The sequence below is a fragment of the Peromyscus maniculatus genome, chromosome 2 (assembly GCF_049852395.1).
Source record: "Peromyscus maniculatus bairdii isolate BWxNUB_F1_BW_parent chromosome 2, HU_Pman_BW_mat_3.1, whole genome shotgun sequence".
Lineage (NCBI taxonomy): Eukaryota > Metazoa > Chordata > Mammalia > Rodentia > Cricetidae > Peromyscus > Peromyscus maniculatus.
The window spans coordinates 162,643,102-162,667,281 of record NC_134853.1 but is presented as its reverse complement, the minus strand read 5'-3'; the positions used below and the strand labels follow the sequence as shown (position 1 = coordinate 162,667,281).

The following is a 24,180-nucleotide window of genomic DNA, read 5'->3' as shown; positions in this document are numbered from 1 at the left end:
GTAGAGTGAGTGAGGCTGGGATTTAGGGGAATGAAATGGAAGGAAGTGAGACAGGGCTGAGGATACCAGCATGGGAACATTCCCTTTTGACAGAGCAGGAGGCTCTGGGCTTGATTTTACACATAGGGAGGAAGAACTATTTGGAAGGGATACCTGAAGTGTGAGATGTGGTTTGAAGAAGCCTGTAAGATGAGTCTTGTCTGATTGCTGAGGATTCTAGTCATTTCTCCCACAGAAAGGGGAAAGTCAGAGTGCTGGATTTGATGACCACGGACACTCACTTCTGGAGCATATGGGCTGGAAACTATGAAGGAGACTGCTCTCAACAGGTCAAGAGACATGAGCAGCCCATGGAGACATGTCATGACCCAGGGATGAAGAACAATTTGAAGGTGATAACTGACCTCAAACTTGTGGACAACGACACCAAAGATTATGCCAATCACTTGGTGCAGTGGGCCCAGCAGAGAAAAGGTTCCATTCATCTATGCTGTCTGAAGCTTCAGATTTGGGAATCATGCATCTCCAATGTCATAGAGATCTTAAAATCTGTAGATCTCCACTGTATAAGGGAGCTGCACCTGCGTGATTTGTGGATAGACGACATGGCTGCTTTTGGACCTTACCTGGGGCAAATGAGAAACCTTCACACTCTAGTCCTAGAAGGCATCACCAATACCTTCAGGATGGATGAATCCCAAGGGCTGGAAGAGGAGTGGATAAGCACATTGCTCTCTCAGTTCCCCAAATTCCATTGCCTACAGCATCTCTATATAAATGATATCTACCTTCTAGTTGGCTGCATGAGAGAATGGCTCAGGTAAGGAAGGATAGAGAGGGTCCACCCGACCAGATAGAACTCACCTCTTTTTCTTGTAGGTGAGTAGGTTAGTAGGCCAGTCCTTGATGGTGTGATGTTTGTGAGCAGACCACCAAGGGGGTTGACATCCATGGGCAGAATGAATTTGGTAGAAGTGCCACCTGCTTCCTTATCAATTCTACCATCGTCTTCAACACCATGTGACAGAAACCCATCTCTGTTCTCTCACCAGGTCCCTGAAGAAGCCCTTGGAGACCCTATCCATTACTTACTGTCACCTCTCCCAGGCAGACTTGGATCATCTGCCCCAGTGCCTGAACCTTTCTGAGCTCCGGCATCTGCACCTGAACTCTGTATTTTTAGATGAGTGGCTTGGACCACTTGGACTTCTCCTGGAAAGAGTCAAAGCCACTTTACAAGACCTAGAACTGGAGAAATGTTGGCTGGAGGATTCACAATTCAGGATGCTCTTGCCTGCCCTGAGCCAATGCTCCCAGCTCACCAAGGTCAATTTCATTGATAATAATCTGTCTCTGCCTCTCCTCATGCAACTGCTTCACAATATAGCCAAATTGAGCAAGCTGACCCAGGAGCTTTATCCTGCACCTCTGGAATGCTACGACCACAGGGGCCTAGTACTTGTAGATCAGTTTGACCAACTTTGCCCCGAACTCTTAAGTATAATAATGAGAAAAAGAAAGCCCAGAAAAGTGACTTTTGCTACAAGACAATGCTATAAATGTTTCAATCATTCTATCTATGAGCTGGAGAGCAGGCATTGCCTGTGCTGGCAATAAATTGGGAAAGTTTACTGCTTGGTACTGTTGTATTGTTTGTTGGTGTTCTGACAGATCAAGCTTGCTCTGAGACCAGGGGGCAGAGCTAGCCTTGGTTAACTATAGAGGCCAGTCAGTGGTAGCACACACCTTTAATCTCAGCACTTGGAAGCTCATTCCTTTAATTCCAGTACTTGGGAGGTGTAGACAGGATCTTGGCCTCTCATTAGGTCAGAGTAACTGGAGAGGTAAGAAGTCACTGGTGGTTGTTCCTTTGCTTCTCTGATCCTCCACGTTATTTCTCCATACTTGACTCCTGGGTTTCATTGATAAGACTAAATAGGATCATGCTTGAGTTCTAAGCTATGGAAGCCTACTGGGGGTAGGGGGTGGGGATGGAAGAAATCCTCCCTGGGATTATTGCAGCTTGAGACTGTTCCTCACAGAGATCCCGTAGCATGAGTAGCTGTACCCTTTTGCCCATTGCATATAATAATGTTCTGTGTTTTGGAGTTCCTGGTGCGGGTCCTTCACAGCACACTGACCACTCATCCCCAGCATTTCTCTACCTGTGTCCATGGTTTGTTTTTTCCCCATCACACTAAGCTAGTCACACTCAAAGGTGTGCAGGACATGAAATCCTAGGGAATTGTCTCAGCATTGGAACTCAGAGCACATGGCTTCACACGATGCTGAATGCTTTCGAAACAAAGTTGTATGAAATGAATTCTGACAGTTGGCAATATAAGAACTTTGTATTGCACTATTTTTTTTCTTCCTCATGTTTCTTGTTCTTAGAACTAGAGACAGGAAGTCCTACACTTGATGTGTCATGGTTGTTATGTGTTTGTTGACCTAAACCATGACTAATTGTGAAGGAATATCCATCAAGGATACTACATACACAAATAGTGGAAACTCTATTGTCTAATGACAGCACCTTCCATAGTTCAAATCAAACTAGAGGGAATTCATGAAAGCTGGATCAATGGCTCTGGAGCCTACATGGGACTGGACTAGGCCCCTTTGCATGGTAAGACAGATGTGTAGCTTGACCTGCTTGGGAGCCCCCGTGGTGGTAGGATCAGAATCCATCTCTGGTGCATGAGTGGATATTGTGGAGCCCACTACCTATGATGGGACACCTCATGAAGCCTTGAGGCAGGGGAAAAGCTTGGACTTGTCTCTCTACTGAATGTGCCTCCACATGGGAGGCCTTGCCTTCTTGTTGGAGGGAGTAAGGTGTGGTTTGGGAAAGAAAGCTGGGAGGGGGCAGGAAGAGGAAAGATGGAGAACATTGATTTGTGTGCAAAACAAATTCAAAAATTTCTAAATAATATATAAAAGAGGTACAAGGCAGTTTGTGTTTTGCATTTCGTGGTGGTGCATGCCTTTAACCCCAACCATTGAGTGGTTGAGGCAGGCCAAACTCTGATTTCACACCTAGCTGGGTCTACATGGAGTGCTCCAGGACATCCAGGTCTACAAAAAGTGACACCCTGTCTCAAAACAAACAAATACACACAACAAAAATAATCCCTGTGTTTTCAGGTCACATACTTTATTCCCTTCAGTGTAGGGGAAGAAAAAAGCAGGGAGATCTTCATGTGTTTGAGGCTGCCTGTATAAGATATTTATCAGTATCTAGATGAAAAGAGTTTTTCTTTCTTTCTTTCTTTTTTGTCTTTTTCTTTTTTTTTTTTTGGTATTTTTCGAGACAGGGTTTCTCTGTATAGCATTGTGCCTTTCCTAAAACTAACTTGGTAGTCCAGGCTGGCCTTGAACTCACAATGATGCACCAGGCTCTGCCTCCTGAGTGCTGGGTTTAAAGGCGTGCGCCACCACTGCCTGGTGAAAAGAGTTTCTTTTGGGAGAGACAAAAACCTGAGATTTGCCTGAAAGACAGGAGCCCATTATACTCAATTGTATTTGTTCATTAATTTAGTAGCTGTTTATGTACTCCATTTTTATTTCTTTTTCTAATGAAGAGTCTTGCTAGGTAGCTTTGGAGATCTGATACTCCAGTGCCCGACAATCCTCCTAGTTCAGCATTCCACCTAGTAGGTGAATTCCTGTGAGCCAACACACCTGGCTTAATTTCATTCATATGTGTTCTGAGTGTTGGTCAGATTGGCATTACTAACTTCCTGACAAGAGACATACACACAAAATCTCCTAAACATATCCTCACAGAACTTTGTGGCAAACATTGTCACAACTGTGCGATCTGTTCTAGAATATATAACCAAGTTGCATGTTCTCTCATTCTTTAGCCATGTTAGCTACTCAGAATGCTGAGGCAGAAACATGGCTTGCATCTGCTCCTGTAGGCCATGGTTCTGAAGATATAGCCAACTGGAAATGTATTTGCCTAGCATCACAAACTGTAGGCTCTCTCTAAAGCATTGCATGGACTAGACAATCTGGAATAAGCCTGTCATCCAGAACTAAGGTCATCTCTGGCTATCTGACAAGATAGAAGCCAGCATGACTATATAAAAACCATTTCTTAGAACAGTTTTTTTTTAATGAGGAATGCTGTTTGTTGAAGGAGGGAAGAGGTCTTAAATACAGGCTTACAGCACAATGGGAGAACCCGGGAGGGCAGAAGTATGCTACAGATGTTTTACAATCTTGCATCTAAGCTGTTAATGCCCATTATGTAGGATACACAAACAAGGAACTTATGTTAAGCATTCAGGAGGGTGGAACCTGGCAGGGAATTAGCATACAGAGGATATCAAGATCAAGGTCAACAAGCAAGGCAACAGTTACCCAGTCCAGGGGCCAGGGCCCTACAGATACCTCTTTTACAAAAAAAATGAGCTTCTGACTTAGGTTGTGTGGGAAGTCAGCAAGTCACTTTACCCGTCATGGAGTCCCCTGCCCAAGCCATACAGGCACTCTGTCTTAGGTTGGTGAGCACCCCCCAGGCATTACCCATCTCTGAATACTCATTATAATACAGGCTCAATCATATGTGAGCTGCAGAGTTTACTGCTGCTGAAGATCTCAAAGTGGCACTGGGCTTGCAATCTGTGTGTTCGACACAGAAAAGACCAATAGAAGTCCTAGCCCACCCATAGCCAGTAGGTTAAAGGCAGCTGAGCCATTCCCTTCCTTAATGAGCCTTACTTCATATTGGAGTCCTTGTACTCAGAACAGTTTTAAATCTGTGTCATGGAAGGAAATGGTGCCCTTGGCTTTCTGACAGAAGAGGGTGTTTCTGTAAAGACCAGTCCAGCAGAGTGAACAGAAAAAAAGTCACCAATAAAAGGAGCTGAATCAGGCATTGGTGAACACACTGTTAATGCCAGCATCATGGATGCAGAAGCAAGCTGATCTGCATAATACGGTTCAGAATAGGGCTGGAGAGATGGCTCAGAGGCTAAGAGCACTAGCTGCTTTTCCAGAGGTCCTGATTTCAATTCCCAGCAACCATATTGTGGCTCACAACCATCTCTAAGGAGATCTGGTACCCTCTTCTGGTGCCCAAGCATACATACAGGTGGAACACTTTATACATAACAAATAAATAAGTCTTTAAAAAAGAGTTTCAGAAAAGCCAGAACTACATTAAAACACCCTGTTTCAAAAACAGACTGTGGTTTGGATCAGATGCTGCCTCACATTTTTCACAACAGGAGACAAAAAGAGGATTGTCACTTCTTCAAGGCAAAGAAACAAATTTTGAACCCCTTTAACTTTAGTCCTCCAAGAAAGAAGGGAGCTGATCTCTGTGTGCAGGGCCCACAGGGCTACATGGTGACCCCAGGCCATTTGTGTCTGCACAACAAGACCATGTCTTCATCAACATTTATGAGCTGGATGGTGGCTCAGGTGTTTAGAGTAGAGATTGCTATCTGAGTACCCAACTAAAATTGTGAGCATCCATATCATGTAGCTCAAAACCACCTGAAACTGTGAATATAAATGGATCCAATGCCTCTGGCCTCTGTGGGTAACTTTATCCCTATATACATTTCTCATCACAGACACATGCATGTATATAGTTAAAAATAATAAAAACAAATGTTTAAAAAGTGGGGAAAATGAAGTTTTCTTCACTTATTTAATAAACAAAATAAATGTATTGCACAACATTAAATTAAATACGTATTCAGTAATTAGTTTGTATATTCACATCCCCAGCTACACCTTTAGAAGAAAAAAAATCTGTTAGTGGCGAGCATTGGTGAACACCTTTAATCCGGGACTCAGGAGGCAGAGGCAGGTGGATCCCTCTGAATTCAAAGCCAACCTGGTCTACAATGGATATTTCAGGACAGTTAGGGCAGTTACATAGAGAAATCCTGTAAAGAAAACTAAAAATTCATTGATATTCTCTTATTTTCAATGACACTACCTACATGTTATAGGTAAGCACTTTCCTACTGAACCATCTCCCTGGCCTTTACAAAATCTATTCGGTAATTAGTTGGAAGACTCATTCATGTATTCTTGCTGTTTGAGACAAGATTTCACTCTGTAGTGCAGGCTACCCTGAGATTCTAGGATTAGACATGTTGGTTGCAAATACAAGGAAACCTGCCTGATTGACTCAGCCTACTGAGTGCTGAGTTACACATTAGCCTGTAACCAGTTGTTTCTACTGTCATGAGTAGGAAATGGACATGCATCCAGGGCTACCCACTAATTCACACTGTGAACCATGCCGCCTTCCAGCTAGTGGTACTGAGCCTTTAACTTTATAGTATTTCAACGAGTTTTACAAACAAAGTCTGAAACATTTGTGTTGGATAAGACAAGCAGGGATATGTTCCATCACCCTGAGGCAGGAATCATCCCTGAAGGTGGCCTGTGGGTACTAAACTCAGTGGTCTCTGCATGGGGCGATCCACCTCCAGAAGGTCAGGCAGTGACTCAAGCCTATAGAATTATAAGATTTTTCATTGCTTTATATGATAGTTATTTTTGTTGGCTTGCTTGATGGATTTTGAGTGTTTACTTTTGTTATGAGACAGGCTATCAAGTGTCCCAGGCTAGCCTTTAACAAGCCATGTCCCTGGGGGTTGACTTGAACTTCAGGAGCTTCATGCCTTGCCACCCTAATGTAGGAACTGCAAACATGTGCCACCATGAATCACCTGTGGGTAAATGTCTAAAAGACTTTGAAGTTACATACACCCTTCCCTAAAACTGGCTTCCAATGTTCATCAGATTCCTGAATCCCCACTCAGAACATCCACATTGTTTCCTAAACCAACTTTACTTCCATTTCATGGCATACCTAATTCTTCTGACTTCCTAAGGCTTCAGACACACACATAGGTAAAATACTTAGACACATGGTGTAAAATACAATCATTCTTCTTTTGTTTGTTTTTTTTCACAAACAACAGTATGTCCATATGTTACTATGGCTGGGCTGGAATTCACTATGTCGAACATGCTGGGCTCCAGGTCACACAAATTCACCTAACTCTGCAGGGACAAAGGCCTATGCCACCACTCCCACAAAAAATAAAACTTTAAAAATTATTTTCAAAGCCCAGACATACTAATCTGAAGTGAGTCATGGGGGAAAACAAAACAAACATACAAACAAATAAACAAACAACACTCTAGGCTTCTTCTACATATTTTAAATATTTATCTTATCTTCTGTGTGTGTGCATCAAGTTCATGCAGTGCCTGGAAAGGTCATAACAGGTGTCTGGTCCCTTGGAACTGGAGTTACAGAGGGTTGTGAGTCACCACATGGTTACTGGGAACCTAACTTAGGTCCCTGAAAAGATCAACTGCTTTTGACTTCTCAGCTGTTTATCCAGCCACCTTCTGTTGACATTTCTACTTTTTTTCAGAACATAATAGGTGGCCCTGGAAACATACATACAAATGACACTATACAGATGTACCAGGGTATATTGAGGAATATTTATATATGTACATATACATATATGCATGCAATACCATTTAATGAAAAAGGAGATCATGCTTTTGAACATCAATGAGAAATATACAGCAGGGTTTTTAAGGCAGAAATGTTTAATTATATTAAAATCTCAAAAGAAAATTTATATAATTGGTGAAGGACATTCACAATTATGTTTTATGGAATTCAGCATCCACTCACAATATTGAATCATGGGATCATTAAGTATGTTTATTTAGTATCATCTTGTAGAGCTGCAGAAGCCTGGACAGCTCCCAAGGGTCCTGGTAGTGAATGTCTGTTAAGTATGCTGCACTGCTTGGAGCTGTAGCTACAGGAGAATGAGTCTGTTCCTGTGTCTCCACCAGCTAATAGAAACAGTGACAGCAGAAGTCCAGAGAAATGAGTGGAGGAAGCTGGGCAGGTCTCCAGAGCCTTTGCCTGGCTGGCTCAAGTTACTGTGTGGAGACCCAGCACTGGAGAGAATAAATATGTAGAAGACACAGCAGAGCAGGGAACAGCTGACATGGGAGCTGCCTGAGAAAATATGACTCTGGGTTGGGTCTTTTGTGTCTCCTGACACTTCTGTTCTACTCACAGGAGGGAGAAGCTTCAAGTGCTCGACCTGAGGAATGTGCACCACAACTTCTGGGATGGATGGGCTGAAAGAGAGAATGGAGAGTGCTCAGCAGAGGCTGTGTGTGAAAAGCAAAGAACCAAGCACCTTCCTAGATATGCATGGGTGTGGCATTTGAAGGTGGTCAAGACCTTTGACTTGGGTTCAATCAGGATGAACACCAAGCATATTTGTTGTAGTGGGACCAGGAGCGAAGAGGTTCCCTGCAGCTGTGCTGTATGAAAATGGTGATTTGGGGATGGTCCCTGTACACTTCCAGGAAGGTCTTGAAGATTTTCCAGACGGATTGTGTCAAAGAGTTGCATACAGGGTGGAGCCCGTCCACAATGACTTGTTTCATACCTTGCCTTGGCCAGATGAGAAATCTTCTCAAGCTCTTTCTAACACTACTCCATGAGAACCTCTTCAGTCTTATAAATACACTAACAGACACAGAGGAGAAGATAGTCACCAAGTTCATTTCTCACTTCTCCAAACTCAACTGTCTCTAGCATCTCTACCTGGTTGGCACCTAATTTCTCAGTGGCTACATGATTCAGTTGATCAGGTAAGGAAGAAGGGAGAGTTCCTTCTGCTATCACAGCAAACATTCCTGTTTTCCCATATAGACTAGAGGGCATTTGATGACTGGCAGCGACTGTAGATATCACAATAATGATTGAGTCTTATCATGATGGTGATTGGCTGCAGCCTAGCATGGTATGACTTGACTGAGGAGGCTGTACTGGGTTCTCACTGCTATCCCATGGTCACACTGGCCCTGGATATGTGTTCTACTCTACTCTAGGTCAACCCCATCACTATGTGCCAAACTAACCCCTTGGGCTCTCCTTTAGGTATCTGAAGACCCCGTTGGAGTCCCTGTCCATCTCTCTCTGCAAGTTTTCAGAGTCTTTTGTCCAGTTTCTGAGCCTCCATCATCAGACATCTGGAATTGGGAGATGTCATTTCATCTGATCTGAGTACTGTGCCTCTCAGAGTTTTCCTAGAGAGTGTTGCAGACATTCTGCACAGCCTGGAATCATCATTGTAGGATGAAGGACTCTCAGCTCAGTGCTTTCCCGAGCCTTAGGTGCTGAAGTGAATTTTGGATGTATCCATAGTTTCTCAACTAAGGAATGCTGCATTTTAAATAATTAGAAATATGTTTTAAAAGGCTGTCTAGCGCCCACAACATGTGCTTATGTTTCTTATTGGGGTCTGTCAGTGCTAATGTAACAGAATTATTTTAAATGTCAAATAATATATCAAGAGCCCTTGTAATGAGATTGTGCCTAAAGTGTCCCGATCCTGGAAGTCACCACATTTCTGTGGGAGCCCATTTTCAGTTCCCGGTGGCTTTACCCAGCAGGTCTGCATAGAGACGATGATTAGACCAGGGGCCTGAGTGCAGGTGTCAGAGATGGTCTGCACTTGGCGGTGCTGGGGGGAGGTTTTTGGCTCCACCCATTGGCATTTCTACAAATATCCTAAGGCAGAGACAGGGCCCATTGGGATGGGTTCCAGGCCCTCTGAAGGATATCTTGTATTTTCTGTTTATCTCTACACTCTAAATCCTTCTATCTAATATTTCCTGCTGCTCTCACTCAAGAAAACTCTGGGGAAGTCTGGGGTTGGTGAGTAGCCACCCCACACATTTCTGAGTTTGCCTTCTATTAAAAGTGTATGTTTAGAAGTGTCTTCCACAATCAGTTACGGTTTATGGAAGTCAGCATATAACCACCGTGGCGTTTAGCACAGGACTTTGGGCCTTTTCTTTTAAACTTATCTTATTCTATTTATTGTTGTGTGTGTCTGAGTGCTGGGTGACCGGGGTGGAGTGGTTGAGGATCTCACCTGCCATGGCATGGAGGTTCTGCGTTGACAAAATCATGGAGTTCCTGACTGGATGTGAAGATACTCTCTGTATTGAGTCCCAGCTCCTACTGTTGTTCATTGGTTAGGTGAGGTAAATTACATTTTGTGGTTTAGGCTAGACTCAATCTGAAGACAGACTTCTTCAGCTTCCTTAAATCAGTGACAAGCTTGTTCCACCCTCTGCCCAGCATATACATACATATACACATGTATGTGTGTGGGGGTGGGGTGGGAGTTTGTGTGGTGGGGGGCTGGAGGGGGGTGTGTGGGGGGGGGGTGTGTTGGTGGGGGGTTCTAAACTGGGTTTCTCCATGTAGTTTTGGTACCTTTCCTGGAAATCACTCTGTAGTCCAGGCTGGCCTCGAACTCAGAGATCTGCCTGCCTCTGCTTCCCAAATGCTGGGATTAAAGCGGTGAGCCACCACTGCCCTGCCACCATATATTTTTTACATTTATTTATTTATTTATTTATTTATTTATTTAGTATGCATTTATTTCTATTTTGGGGGAGGCGTGGGGCATACATGTTGTGGTGGAGGAACAACCAGGGCAGTCTTTCTCTCTCTCAATCATGGGGGTTCCTGTAACTGAACTTAGGTAGTTAGGCTAATGCCAAGCTCCATTGTCAAATGTTCCCTTTTGCTAGCTGCCCAGCCCCCTTGTTAAATGAAAAATTTATTTTGTTTTTTTGTTATTTTTTAATTTTGAGACAGAGTCTCACTGTGAAGCTCTGGATTGTCTGGAATTCCCTCTGTGGATCTGGCTGACCTCAAGACACAGGAATCCTTCTACTTCTGCCTCCTGAGTGTTGGGATTAAAGGTGTGGCCCACCACACCCTACTCCCCACCCAGTCTCCATTTCCTCTTCCCCAAGCAGGTTGCAGCCAGATCCTTTATCTAAAGCCCTTACCCCCTGGGGAACTAAGGGCAGCTTCTCCCTCAAAGCCTTTCTTGTTCCTTTTGGTTTGTTTTTACTTAAGTTTAGAAAAAAAATCATTTCCATTAGCCCAGGCTGTGCTAAAGCTTGCTATGTAGCTGAAGATGACTTTGAACTGTTCCTTCTCCAGCCTCGCACCCCAGTCTTCTCAGAGCTGCCACAGTAGATGACTGAAAGAGAAACCAGTTCTGCCTTGAACTCCAGAACATACTCACAGTCATGACAATAATAATTTCAGCTTCTTTTCTTACTTTTTGTCTCTTATCAGGCACAGATAAACCATGGCACGACTCATACACAGAACAATATGGGGAACATAGAAACAAAATTCAGCCAGCTATAGGAAAGGTGAGGCAGGAGAATTGTAGAGTCCAAAACAAGATTATCTAGAAACTAAGAGTCCATCACTGCAGTACATTATAAGCCAAGCGCAATAATAAGCAAATAAATGAATGACTTTTAAAAAGTAAATGAACTCAGCGTTGTGAAGTGAATTCATTCACGGACTCCTAATATTCACCCTAGGCTCAGAATTCTCTTTGTTTCTTCCTTCCCCCATGGAGCCCAATGTGTATTGAGGAGGAAGTTCCTATAAGATAACATGGGTGGAGCAAAATCATCCAATCAGATGGCAGCTTTGGTTGGTGGGGCCGCTGCTAAGGGGTGAGAGGAGAAAGTTTTGTGAAAGTGCCCTTGGAGTCAGAGAAGACACTCAGAGCTCTGGAGCCTGTCATTCATGTCCAGGCCAGGTAAGTCCTTTACCTCCATCAGGATACTCCAACTTGTTGAGAGACATTTTAGACACAAGACAGTGCAGGGCACACAGAAATCACTCTCTTCACTAGGACAGAAGACATTGGGCTTCCAAATCCAGGTCTGCTCTCTTCTCCAATGGCCTCTGTTCCATTGGTTTAATTTTGGGTGTTGAGACAGGGCCTCACAGTGCTGCACAGACTCTCCTAGGCCTGGCTAGGTAGCTGCACTGGGTTGGGAATCAAGATCCTTTTGCCTCAGCCTCCTGTGGGCTGGAATGACCTGCATGCTCCACTATTTTCTGATTCTTATCAACTACTTACCTTGTGTTGGTTAATTTTGAAACAAGGCCTCATTCTTGAAACCATGAACCTTTGAATCCCTGGCAGGTCCTCTGCTTCAGCCCCCAACATCTGGCATTCATGTTGGGAGGTTCTCAGTGCCTTGATATAAGCTTTGCTTAGTGCACATTGAAAATGTGTTTCTTTGCTTTTTGAAATAGCCTGGTTCTCTAGTCCTCTTTAGACTCAAACCTGCAGGAATTCACTGGCCTGATCCTCCTGAGTGTGGAGATCAAAACCAACTGTATTATAAAATCCCTCTAGTGTTTGGTGACAGGATAACAATATAGAATATATTGACCTAGAGATTAATGTAACACAGGATGACCTTGAACTATCTTCCGGCCTCCACTTCCCAATTATGCAATAATATGTGCTTATAGCTGGTAGCTGTGGCACATACCTTTAATCCCAGCACATGGGATGCAGAGGCAGGTGGATTTCTGAGAGTTCAAGGTTAGCCTGGTCTGCAGAGCTAATTCCAGGACAGCCAGGCCTATACAAAGAAAGCCTGTCTTGAAAACACTAAAACAAAGAACAAAACAGGTGTTCATTTTAGAACTTTTATTTGGGTCAGAATCTCATTAGGTCATGAACTCTCTGTAATTCAGTCTGACTTTGAAAGAGCAGTCTTCTTTGTACCTCACAAGAGGTGGAATGGAGGTCACAGACCTGTTACTTCATATCTAGCTCATAAAATCAACAAATATTTTCTAAAATTGAGATAAATTCCTTCAGGAGGCAGGCTGGGATTTTTGTTTGTGTGTTAGTCTTGATTTAGTTAAGCTCTTTGTTTGATTTTTGAGACAGAGTTTCTCTGTGTTGCGCTGGCTGTCCTTGAACTCATTCTGTAGAACTCAGAACATTCTGTCTGGCCTTGAACTCACAGGGATTTACCTACAGTTTGGCTCCTGGGTGCTGGGATTAACGGTGTGTACCACCCCCACCCAGAGATTTAGTTGGTTTTAATGAGATAACTGATAGACTGTAATTTACATTCTAGATTGTTCAGTTCTTTGAGGGTTTTCAAGACAAGGTTTCACCGGCCCAGGCTGGTCTTGTACTCCGGATAGCTCTGTCCGGGTTTCTCTGCTGTGCTGGTCTCAGTTATGGTCTCACTGTTATTGAATGCGTTTGTAATCCCAGGAATTAGACTTCACAGGTGGCAGTTTTGTGATTCCTTTGAAAAGAAATTGTCTTGTGTTTGGAGACAGGGTTCTCTGTGTAACCCTGGCTGTCCTAGAATTCACTCTGTGACCCAGGCTGCTCTGCCTCTCAAGTCCTAGGATTAAAGGCATATGCCATCACCATCCAGCTAATTGAAATCATTTTTGACAGTGTCTTAAAAAAAGCCTGGGGATGGATTTTTCAGAGGGGCTACAAGACACCGTGGTGTTTTTGGACAGCGCTTATTGGATGCAGTTGCTTCAGCCTGGTCAGTTGGACAAGTTCACTCCTCAGACTGACATCAACAGAAGCCAAGTAGGCTGCTTGCACAATGCTGTGATCCTAGCACTGGAGATGTGAGTGATAACCATTGCTGTTCTAGGATAGCCTGGGGTCCATGGAGTGATTTGGTCTCTATACAAGTTAGAAATGATTAAGTTGAATGCAGCTCAGTGGTAAAGCACTTGTCTACCACAAAGCCAGGGCCTGGATCAATCCCCAGTACCAATCAACCTCAGGCAAAAAACAAGGAACTCATCAATCCATGTCATTCTTGTGTAGTTGGGTTGTTTTTGAAGCCTCTAATACTGGCCTAACCTCAAACTTAAAGTATGGACTAGATGGATGGAATCCTCCTACATCTGTCTCTACAGTAATGAAATTTCAGTTTCTTACCAACCAGACTGACGTCATGCAGTTTTGAAAAGCAATGTTTGATTCAGAACATGCTGAGCAATAAGGTCACTTCAGATTGGCTAGTGTACAATTTTAGGATCGTAGTGTGAGTTGAGTCCAGCCTGGATTACATAGCCAGCTCTGGGCTACACAGTGAGACCCTGTCTCAACAAAAACAGATAAGTTGCTAGAAGGACAAGATACCCCACTAGCCCCTAGCACATACCCAGGGAACTCTATACTCCAAAGTTGTCTGACATAGCTAGGTTCCCTAAACCAGGCTCTGAATCTTTGAACATTCAAAGCAATGATCCCATTTCACAGATTCTTCTCAGTCTTTGCCAGGCAGGATCAATTTGTTGAAAGCCCAATATGGGTAGGTTGTACATATAATACTTCCATTGTTTCTGAAAAGGAGTTAGTATCCTTTCTGCCATAAGAAACAGAGCTTAGATTCTTTCCTTCCCGGTGTCCCCCTTCCAAAGCGGTATGGGACTCAGAATAGCAAACTGGATGGGACATTGGTGCGTGTGAATGATTGTGAGAGGCTCCACATGCTGCCAGGCCAGCAGCATTTGCCTCTGAGACTGCCAAAGAGTGCTGTAGTGAGTAGACCCAAGTCTCCATCAAGGCCAGAGTGGTGACAGATGCTCACTGTGAGGGGGAGAAATCTTCATAAGACAGACTGAAGATAAATTTTCTCCTAAATTCTTCCCCAGGATCATCTCCCTTAACATCCATCAGAATGAGCCTCCAGGCCCCACCCCCACCCCCACTCCTGCACCTGGCAGTGCGAAGCTTAGTGAGCAATGAGACCTTGGACATCTCTGCTCTGCAGGACCAGCCAATGGAGTTCTTTCCCATTCTGCTGAAGGAGGCGGACACTCAGAGAAAAACAGAGATGGTTAAGGCCCTGGTGGCAGACTGGCCCTACCTTTGCCTTTCTGTTGGGTTGCTGATGAAGAACCCCGACTTGGAGATCTACCGGGCTATGTTGGATGGAGTAGGCACAAGGCTGCAAAGAGAGTCTCCCCCCGAGTAAGCAATAACCATATAATGCCAAATGCTACACACTGGTGTATATGGAAGGAACATCTGGGATCAGGGAGTATGGGGTCAAAGGTGGATCAGAGACTTTGACTGGTATACTGGAGGGCTGCAGGGGTCTGGACAGCTCTAGAGTCCTTGTAGCAAATAGCTATAAAGTATGAGATAGCTCCTAGTACATTTGTAGCCACAGGAGAATGACGCTGTATCCCTGTTGCCACCAGGTAATAAAAATAGGTTTATTCTGGGCAGCGGTGGCACATGCCTTTAATCCCAGCACTCAGGGAGTGCTGATCTCTGTGAGTTCAAGGACAGCCTGGTCTACAGAGCGAGATCCAGGACAGGCACCAAAACTACACAGAGAAACCCTGTCTCAGGAAGAAAAAAAAAAAAAAGAGGCAGTGGTGGTGCAAGCCTTTAATCCCAGCACTCAAGAGGCAGAGCCCGGCAGATATCTGAGTTCGAGGCCAGCCTGGGCTACAGAGTGAGTTCCAGGACAGGCTCCAAAGCTACAAAGAGAAATCCTGTGTTGAAAAACAAAACAAAAACAAACAAACAAAGCAAACAACAACAAAAACAATACTAGATGACAGAAGTCCAGAGCACCTGAATGCAGGGAAACAGGACAGGTCTCCAATATACATCTCAGGCAAAAAGCTCATGCTTGACAAGCTTGAGGTTCTGTATTGGAGACCCAGCACTGAAAAGCAGGAATATGAAGAAAACAGAGATAAGCAGGGGAAAACTCCATCAGAGCTGGAGAAAAAGTTTTGGGTCTCAACTTACCTTCTGACACTTCTCTTTTATCTACAGAGAGCAGAAGCTTCAAGTGCTTGACTTGAGGTATGTGCACCATGATTTCAGGGGGGGGGGTGTGGTCGGGAAGAGATGGTGGAAACCACTCAATAGAAACTTTGCCTGAGAAACTATTAGTGGAGGGCCTTCTTTCTCAACGCACACTGAGGAGGCAGCATGTGAAGGTTGTCACTGATCTTCACCTACCTGTGGATGAATATGAAAAGCAGTTGTTGGAATGGCAAAAGGATATAAAGGATTTCCTGAAATTGTGCTGTGTGAGGCTGAGGATTGGTCAAGAAAAGGGCAGCACTGTCAGGAATGTCTTCCAAATTTTACAGCTGCACTTCATCAAGGAGTTGGAACTGAATACAGTGGGTGAGCTCTCCACACTGGCCAGTTTTGTACCTTTCATCAGGAAGATGAGAAATCTTCACAAAATCCTGCTAGTACGTGTCTTCCAAGACCACACCCACGCTCCTGCAACTGGCGGTACCACTGACAGAGATGAGAAGTACGTCCGCAAGATCCTTTCTCAGTTCTCCAAACTCAACCGTCTCAAGCATGTCACCATAGATGATGTCTATTTCCTCAATGACCACATGAAACTGTTGCTTAGGTAAGAAAGGGTGGAGAGCAGGTCCTGCTACCAGAGCAAACCTTTCTTTTATACATTAGGAATAGTGGGCACCTGTTATCTGCAGACCTCTGTGCATTTCACAAGGAACATGTAAGGATGAGCTTACTCCATGGTAACTGATTCAAGGGCCCACATGACCACTCATAAAGCTGAGCAATGAAGTGGGGAAGTTTGTATGGACAGAGCTGCCAGGGTAGAAGGCCAGCATTGGGGGTTAGACCTAGGGAGGGTGGGTTGCGGTTTCCTCCATAGCAACCCTATCTGATCTAATGTGGAGGAACAGGAAAAGAAGAGGGCACTGCATAGGGAGGACTCAGACCTGCACAGTTTCCCAGGTGAGCTCTGTGTTTTGATCGGGGAGAATACATCCCAGTCTGGTTCCCAAACAGTGTAAGGCTCTGTTGAGAGCAGGAGTGGCCTAAGTGGACAGGACATGGAAAAGCTGGGGCGAGAGTCAGAGTCAGGGCTGAAGAGTGAACAGGTGCAGACACTGTGACAGGGAGTCAATGATTCTTCAGAAGGCAACCTGACATGGCCATATGGATCCTGTCTTTCTCCTTCCTGTGCATGCTCTAGCCTAATAGTCTCCATAGCAACTCTGGGTCTCTGCTTGTCATTGAAGAATAGGAAAGGTAGCTGTGGAATGAGCCAGTCTGCACCATGAAGATGACTCCCTAGGGCAAGAGTGTTGTGATTTGAGTAAGAAGACTAATGGGTTGTACTGTGTGCTCATGGCCATCCTGTGGTCACACTGACCCTGGCTATGTGGTCCCCTCTAGCTCTAGGACAACCCACCACTGTGTTTCAAAATAACCCCTTGGTCTCTCCCTAGGTGCCTGAAGACCCCGTTGGAGTCCTTGTCCATCTCTTTCTGCAATTTCTCACAGTCGGACTTGGAGTCCTTTGCCCAGTGGGGTCACTGCCAGCTTAAACATCTGTGCCTGAGAGGTGTCAATTTAAGTGATTTGAATTTCATGCCTCTCAAAGTCTTCTTACAGAGTGTTGCAGACACTCTGCTGACCCTGGAATTAGAAGATTGTAGGATGAAGGACCCTGACCTCAGGGTCCTTCTCCCTGTCCTGAGCCAATGCTCCCTGCTGACCAGCATCAATCTTTATGACAATGAAATTTCCACCAATGCCCTGAAAGACCTTCTGTACCACACTGCCAACCTAAGCCAGCTGAACGAGGAGCTGTACCCTGCTCCTAAAGAGGTCTATGATCACTCTGGTTATATCAAGGTAGTGGAATTTTCCCAATGTTGTGCTGAGCTGAAGAGCACACATGTCAATGTAAGGCAGCTCCAATCAGTCTGCTTCGGTAGTAATCCCTGTTTGGACTATTGTGAGCGTTATTTCTACAAACTAGAGACAACACTTTGTGATTGCTCATCGTAAATTCCTTCCGGATAATAAGAAATGAAGGCACAGGGATAGGCCTCTCTTCCAGAGGACCCTAGAACACATGGTTTTGGACACTGCTCAGTGTGGTGGAAATGAAATTGCATGCAGTGGGGACACAACATGGGGGCTGACATTGATGAGCACAGTGAGGTTAAGTGTCTTGTGGAGTCAGAAAAAGTGTTCTACATTTCAAACTGTAGCTCCTGTCAGGACTGGCACTTTTTCTTTTCTTTTTCTTGAGACAGGGTTTCTCTGTGAAACAGTCCTGGCTGTCCTGGAACTCACTCTGTAGACCAGGCTAGCCTCAAACTCACAAAGATTGGCCTGACTCTGCCTCCCAAGTGTTGCTGTTAGTGGTGTGTACCACCACCACCTGGTAGGACTGGCTCTTTCGGGCCTTCCTCCTGCATACAAAGTAATTGTCAGAAGCTGAGAACCTGGTGTTCTGTCTGTGGTGTGCTGCTTTGCTTCTCCATTAATCTGGTCCTCGATCATGCTCAGGGCAGTTCTTTGACTGTACACAAGAACTGAAAGATACTGTCTTGCCTCAGTTCTTGTTGGCTAAGATTTCTCAACATCCAAGTGACCTGAAGCTAATCTGACATTGTCTTCCCACTTGTGCATTGCAGTGGGTTATATGTAATGTTTTCAAAGCAGCAATGTTTGCAAAGCCAAGGGTTAAGGAAGGGAGTTTTGGGGAATGGGCAGCAGATGGCGATCCAGGGTACTGGGATGCACTGTGGGGACATCAAAGATGTCTGAAGCAGAACAAAAGACAACAAACAACAACAGAATGGGGATGAGCATAGTTCTTTTCCATTCTCTTTCTGTCTTTTCAGTGTAGCCTTAAACTCCTCATCCTCTTCCCTCCTCTTACAGGTTAATGGGGTTTCTAACAGAAAGCACCAAACCCAGCTTGTTGGCCACCTGACTGTGGGGCACTATACTTCAGGGCTCCCCATTCTGGCTGGCCACCTGCACATTAACACCTCCAGTAGACAGACAAAGATCCTGTTATTATACAGCACTCGGAGTCCCTGGCAAGTGGAGCCAAGGCGACCCATGGCGGGTGAGAGACAGAGATGCCAGGCAGACAGTGCTCAGTGAAGAGTTTTACTTTGTGGGGGAAGAGATGGGAAAGGGAAAGAGAAAAAGAGAGGGCAGGAGAGAGCTCAAGCTGGAGAGGTGCCTCCCTCTGACTAGGGAGAGAAGGGAGAAGGTGGAGTTTTCTCTTAAAAGTAGGCTTGAAGTCAGAACATGCACAGGGCAGGTCTTCCAGGGGCAGGCCAGAATGCCAACACAGGTCCCTGTCCTGTCCTAAAGGGTTGCCAGTCCCTAGGATCTGCATAGTAAATGTCCAGTGTCGAATTGTCTTTATTTTGTTAATGAGTCTCTGAGCCTAATTGTGTTTCCTTGTGTCTGTATAATCAGGTAGCAATAAAGATGTTTGTGTCTGGGTATGGATCTCTGCATCCGGTTCCCTCAGTCATTGGATGGGATTTTTAGCACAATTTGGGTGTTTGGCCATCCTATCACCAGAGTAGGTCAGTTCAGGCTGTCTCTCCATCATTGCCAGTAGTCTATTGTGGGGGTATCTTTGTGGATTTCTGTGGACCTCTATAGCACTTTGCTTCCTCCTATTCTCATGTGGTCTTCATTTACCATGGTCTCTCATTTCTTGTTCTCCCTCTCTGTTCTTGATCTAGCTGGGATCTCCTGCTCCCCTAAGCTCTCTTTCCCTCCACCCTCGCCCTTCATTACCCCCACTCATGTCCAGGGTGTTCATGTAGATCTCATCCATTTCTCTGTCATTGGGTGATCCCTGTGTCTTTCTTGGGGTCCTGTCTTTTTAGGTAGCCTCCAGGCCCCAGGTGGAACTCCAGGAGTCCAATTGGTAAGAAAGAGGAGGGTTTATATGAGCGAGAATTGTTGAGACCAAGGTTGGATAAAGCACAGGAACAAATAGCCAAACGAATGGAAACACATGAACTATGAACCAATAGCTGAGGAGTCCCCAGCTGGATCAGGTCCTCTGAATAAGTGAGACAGTTGATTAGCTTGATCTGTTTGGGAGGCTTCTAGGCCGTGGTACCAGATCCTGGGCTCATTGCATGAGTTAGCTGTTTGAAAACTGGGGCTTATATAGGGACACTTGGCTCAGCCTGGGAGGAGAGGACTGGACCTGCCTGAACTGAATCTACCAAGTTGAACTCAATCTTCAGGGGAGTCTTTGCCCTGGAAGAGATGGAAATGGGGGGTAGGCTGGGGGGTGGGCTGCAGGGGTGGGGGAGGAGAACAAGGAACATGTGGCTGATATGTAAAATTAAATTATAAAATAAAAAAAAAGAAGTTTGTGTCACAACTTTTGTTTTTTCTTCATTGGTAGGTTAGTTACAATGTGGGTAGTCAAGATTGCCCAATGGGAGCCGGGCGGTGGTGGCTCATGCCTTTAATCCCAGCACTTGGGAGGCAGAGGCAGGAGGATCTCTGTGAGTTCGAGGCCAGCCTGTACTACTAAGTGAGTTCCAGGAAAGGTGCAAAGCTACACAGAGAAACCCTGTCTCGAAAAACAAAAAAAAACAAACAAAAAAAAAAAGATTGCTCAATGGGTAAAGGGTACGTGGGGCCAACCTTGACAATCTGAGATTGATCCAGGACACCCATTTAATAGAAGGGGAGGGCTGATTCCCAACATGGACCTCTGACCTTCACAAGCAGGTAATGGCAAGTATGTTCTGTCATGTATAAGCACACAAAATGAACATACTTAATGATCCCATGATTCAATATTGTGAATGGATGCTGAATTCAATCAAATGTAACAGTGAAGGTCCTTCACCAATTATATATATTTATATTCTTTTTAGATTCTAATATAATTACACCTTTCTTCCTTTAAAACTTTGCCATATATCCCTCATTGCTATTCAAAAGCATGACCTTTTTCATGAATTGGTATTACATGCATTTATGTACATATATATTATATAAATTTTCCTTAATATATCCTACCATGGGGCTGGAGAGATGCCCCAGTGGTTAAGGGCACTGACTACTCTTCCAAAGGTCCTGAGCTCAATTCCCAGCAACCACATGGTGGCTCACAGCAATCTGTAATGAGATCTGGTGCCCTCTTCTGGCCAGCAGGCATACATACAGACAGAACACTGTATACATTATATATATATATATATATATATATATATATATATATATATATATATCCTACCATATCTGTATAGTGTCACTTGAATGTTACGTTTTCAGGACTGCCTATTACATTCTCAACAAAAGTAGAAATGTCAACAGAAGAGGGCTGGATAGACAGCTGAGAAGTCAACAGCACTTGTTCCTTTCTGGGACCTAGATTAGGGTCCAAGTAACCATGTGGTGACTCACAACCCTCTGTAACTCCAGTTCCAAGGGACCAGACACCTGTTAAGAATGAACTTGACAGGCACTGCATGAGTTTGGTGTGAACACATACAAAATAAAACTCATATTTAAAATATGTAGATAGAAGAAGCCTAGAGTGTTGGGGACTGAGTTTAGTTTCCAGAAGCCAAGTTAGGTGAGTTCACAAATATTTGTATCTCCAGCTCCAGGGTATCTATATATTCTGGCCTCCTTGGGCACCTGTACTCAGGTGCTATACCCAGCCATAGACAAACCCATCCCAGTATTTAAATTTTAATTGAAAAATTAAATCTGGGGAAACCTGAACATCCTAGACTGCCAGCATAGCAGTCTCAGACAGGATCCAATGGATACCTGCTAGAAAGTGCTACACATGATTTACAACACAAAAGCCCACAGAGACCTAACATCACAGACAGGCATGCACTCTGCTATTGACATATTTTGACATTGCCCAAGTAGTTTTATATTCCACCTATGAAAGTCTGCTCCCCCAGCCCAGCATGTTCTCAGGAAGTCCAGTGTGTCAGGGTACACCAAGTAGCACAAGAAAGAAGCTTAAGAAAGAAGGCACTCCAAGAAGAAATTTTAAGGTCTATGTGGCAGCAGAAAAGTCCAGATTCTCTGATGGACTGAACCCAGAACAGACATACAAAGGCATATTTATTGATTGTTACACAAAGTATTTCCTTATACCAAGGACCCTAATCTAATTTGCATGTCTTACTAAAGGAGAGCATCACATGCCCCCATGACTCTAGTCCTTTATTATGTATCATTTGCAATACATAATAAAATAAGAGCTTCAGGTGTGCCCCATATGCCTTGTGACCAAAGTCATGGGATGGCTGCAATGCCCCTTCAGCAAAACAGAAACTGTTTTCCTCAAGGATTCTTCAAGGTCAGTGTACTTCTAGAAAACAGTTGTTCATTCTAAACCAGATACAGTGACTCTGCTAAATTCCTAAAACACCAGTAGATCTCATGTGCATCAAGTATAACCTTAGGCCTTCCGGGTTGGTGGTGGTGGTAATTCACTGGCAGACAGACAAAGACATTAACTAGGGTCTTCATGCCAAACTCTAACCTGGCCCCATCTTTATGTGCTACCGAGGTCTTCAGGATAATAGAGTGACTCAAGTAGGAACATGGCCATGAGGACATACCCTTCAGAGGGAATCATGTCCTCCTCCACCCTGTTTCATGTCTTCCAGGTCCAGCTTGGGCTAAAAGCCCTGGATCTGAGACACTGGGCCTCTTCCTCAGCTGATTGTAGCTTCTGAATCGTGCTCTCCAGTCTGAAAGATAAAATAAGTTATTACTATGTGTGAAACATGGTTTTGTGTAGGCTGGTCAGGTCTTTCCCCTTCCAAATTGCGATACTGTGGCCACGCATCAGCAACCTGCAGTCAATGCTTGTGGGGTAGGAAATGGATGAGCTTCTGCCTTCACCCCATCTCTAATTCCTTCCATCTCTGGATGACACATTTGATGCCATCAGTCCCAGCCTGTGTAGGACATCTGGAGGAGGACCTGGGTGGGGATTCAGGAATCTGGTCAGGATTGAAAGCCACATTTAGGAAAGGGTGTGTGGAGTCCAACGATTCTTAGACATTTTGACACAAATGAGTCATGGTGGCAAATACCTGCAATTCCTGCCTTTGGGAGGGCAAAACAGGAGGATCCTAAAGTTCAAGGTCACCTTCAGATACATTGTGCATTGACTGCTAGCCAGGGAAACTTCAATAGTCTCTCTTATAACAAAAGTATACACACAAAATCAAGCAGGCAAGGAACCAAAAATAAATTTCAGAGAAGGTGATGGAGAATCTCAGAATCGTAGAGGCTAGGGCCACTGCTTAAACTCCCAGAGATCTGTCACCCCATGCAGACTCCATGGAGTCTACTCACAGGCAATCCACAGGGAACATACAGCTTAAGGAAACACACCCATATCCATCCCTGCTTTTCTCAGCCAATGCAAAGGTTTCAAACTTTGGTTGTGATCCTAATTTGGTGATACACTAAGATGTTTTGGATGGAGTATCTCTTGTTGGAAGGCAGCATGGCTCAGTGTGTGGGTTAAAGACTAGTTCTGGATACATGTCTATTCCCTGCTCATAAAGACAAAACAACAACAACAAAACTATTTTTGGCTCATGCCTGTAACTGAAATCTAAGTAGGCTGATGCAGGCAGGCAGGTTCCCATGTATTTGCCTGTCTACTCCAAGAATCCCAGTGTAGCCTCCACTAGAAAATGAAATGTAGTCTCAAACAACATGAATGTGTGGATGAATATACAAATGAATTGCTGAAGGAATTCTGAAAAGGCCTGGGGTATGCTTCAGTGTGAAAGTACTTACCTTTACCGTGCATGCATCATCATAGAAAATAGGGGATTTAAACCTTTTGTAAATGGGGGAATGGAGAGATGGCTCTTCAGCTAAGAACACTGGACGCTCTTCCAAATGACAGGTGTTGAATTTCTAGGACTCAAGTGTTAGCTCAAATTTCTCTGCCTTTCCGGGTGTGGGAGTGCAGCACCCTCTTTTGGCCTCCACAAGAACCAGGCATGCAAATGGTTGACCAAACCCTAGCAGTACATAAAAGGAATCTACCTTAGAAACATTAAAGTACGGTTGGACATTTAATCACAAAATTGTCCCAGTCTTCTGTATATAAATAAAATACCTCTTAGAAATCATCTTTATTTAATTTTATTAAAAACATATTCATTTATTTATTTATTAAATTTATGTGTGGATAGGCTCATTTATCCCACTTTTTTTGTTTTTGATTTTTTGTTTTTTGAGTCAGGGTTTCTCTGTGTAGCTTTGCGCATTTCCTGGAACTCACTCTCTAGCCCAGGCAGACCTCGAACTCACAGAGATCCACCTGCCTCTGCCTCCTGAGTGCTGGGATTAAAGGCATACACCAGCACTGTCAAGCAATAGTAAAGTCGGGGGGTGGGGTGGGGTGGGGGAAGAAAGCTGGTAACCTACAGGAGCTTGAAAGCAC

General features: G+C 44.3%; 1 pseudogene; it reads left to right on the top strand.

Annotated features, from left to right (window-relative positions):
• Positions 1 to 263: 263 nt before the first annotated feature.
• LOC143271754 (preferentially expressed antigen in melanoma-like protein 7) lies at positions 264 to 17,806 on the top strand (annotated as a pseudogene).
• Positions 17,807 to 24,180: the final 6,374 nt, after the last annotated feature.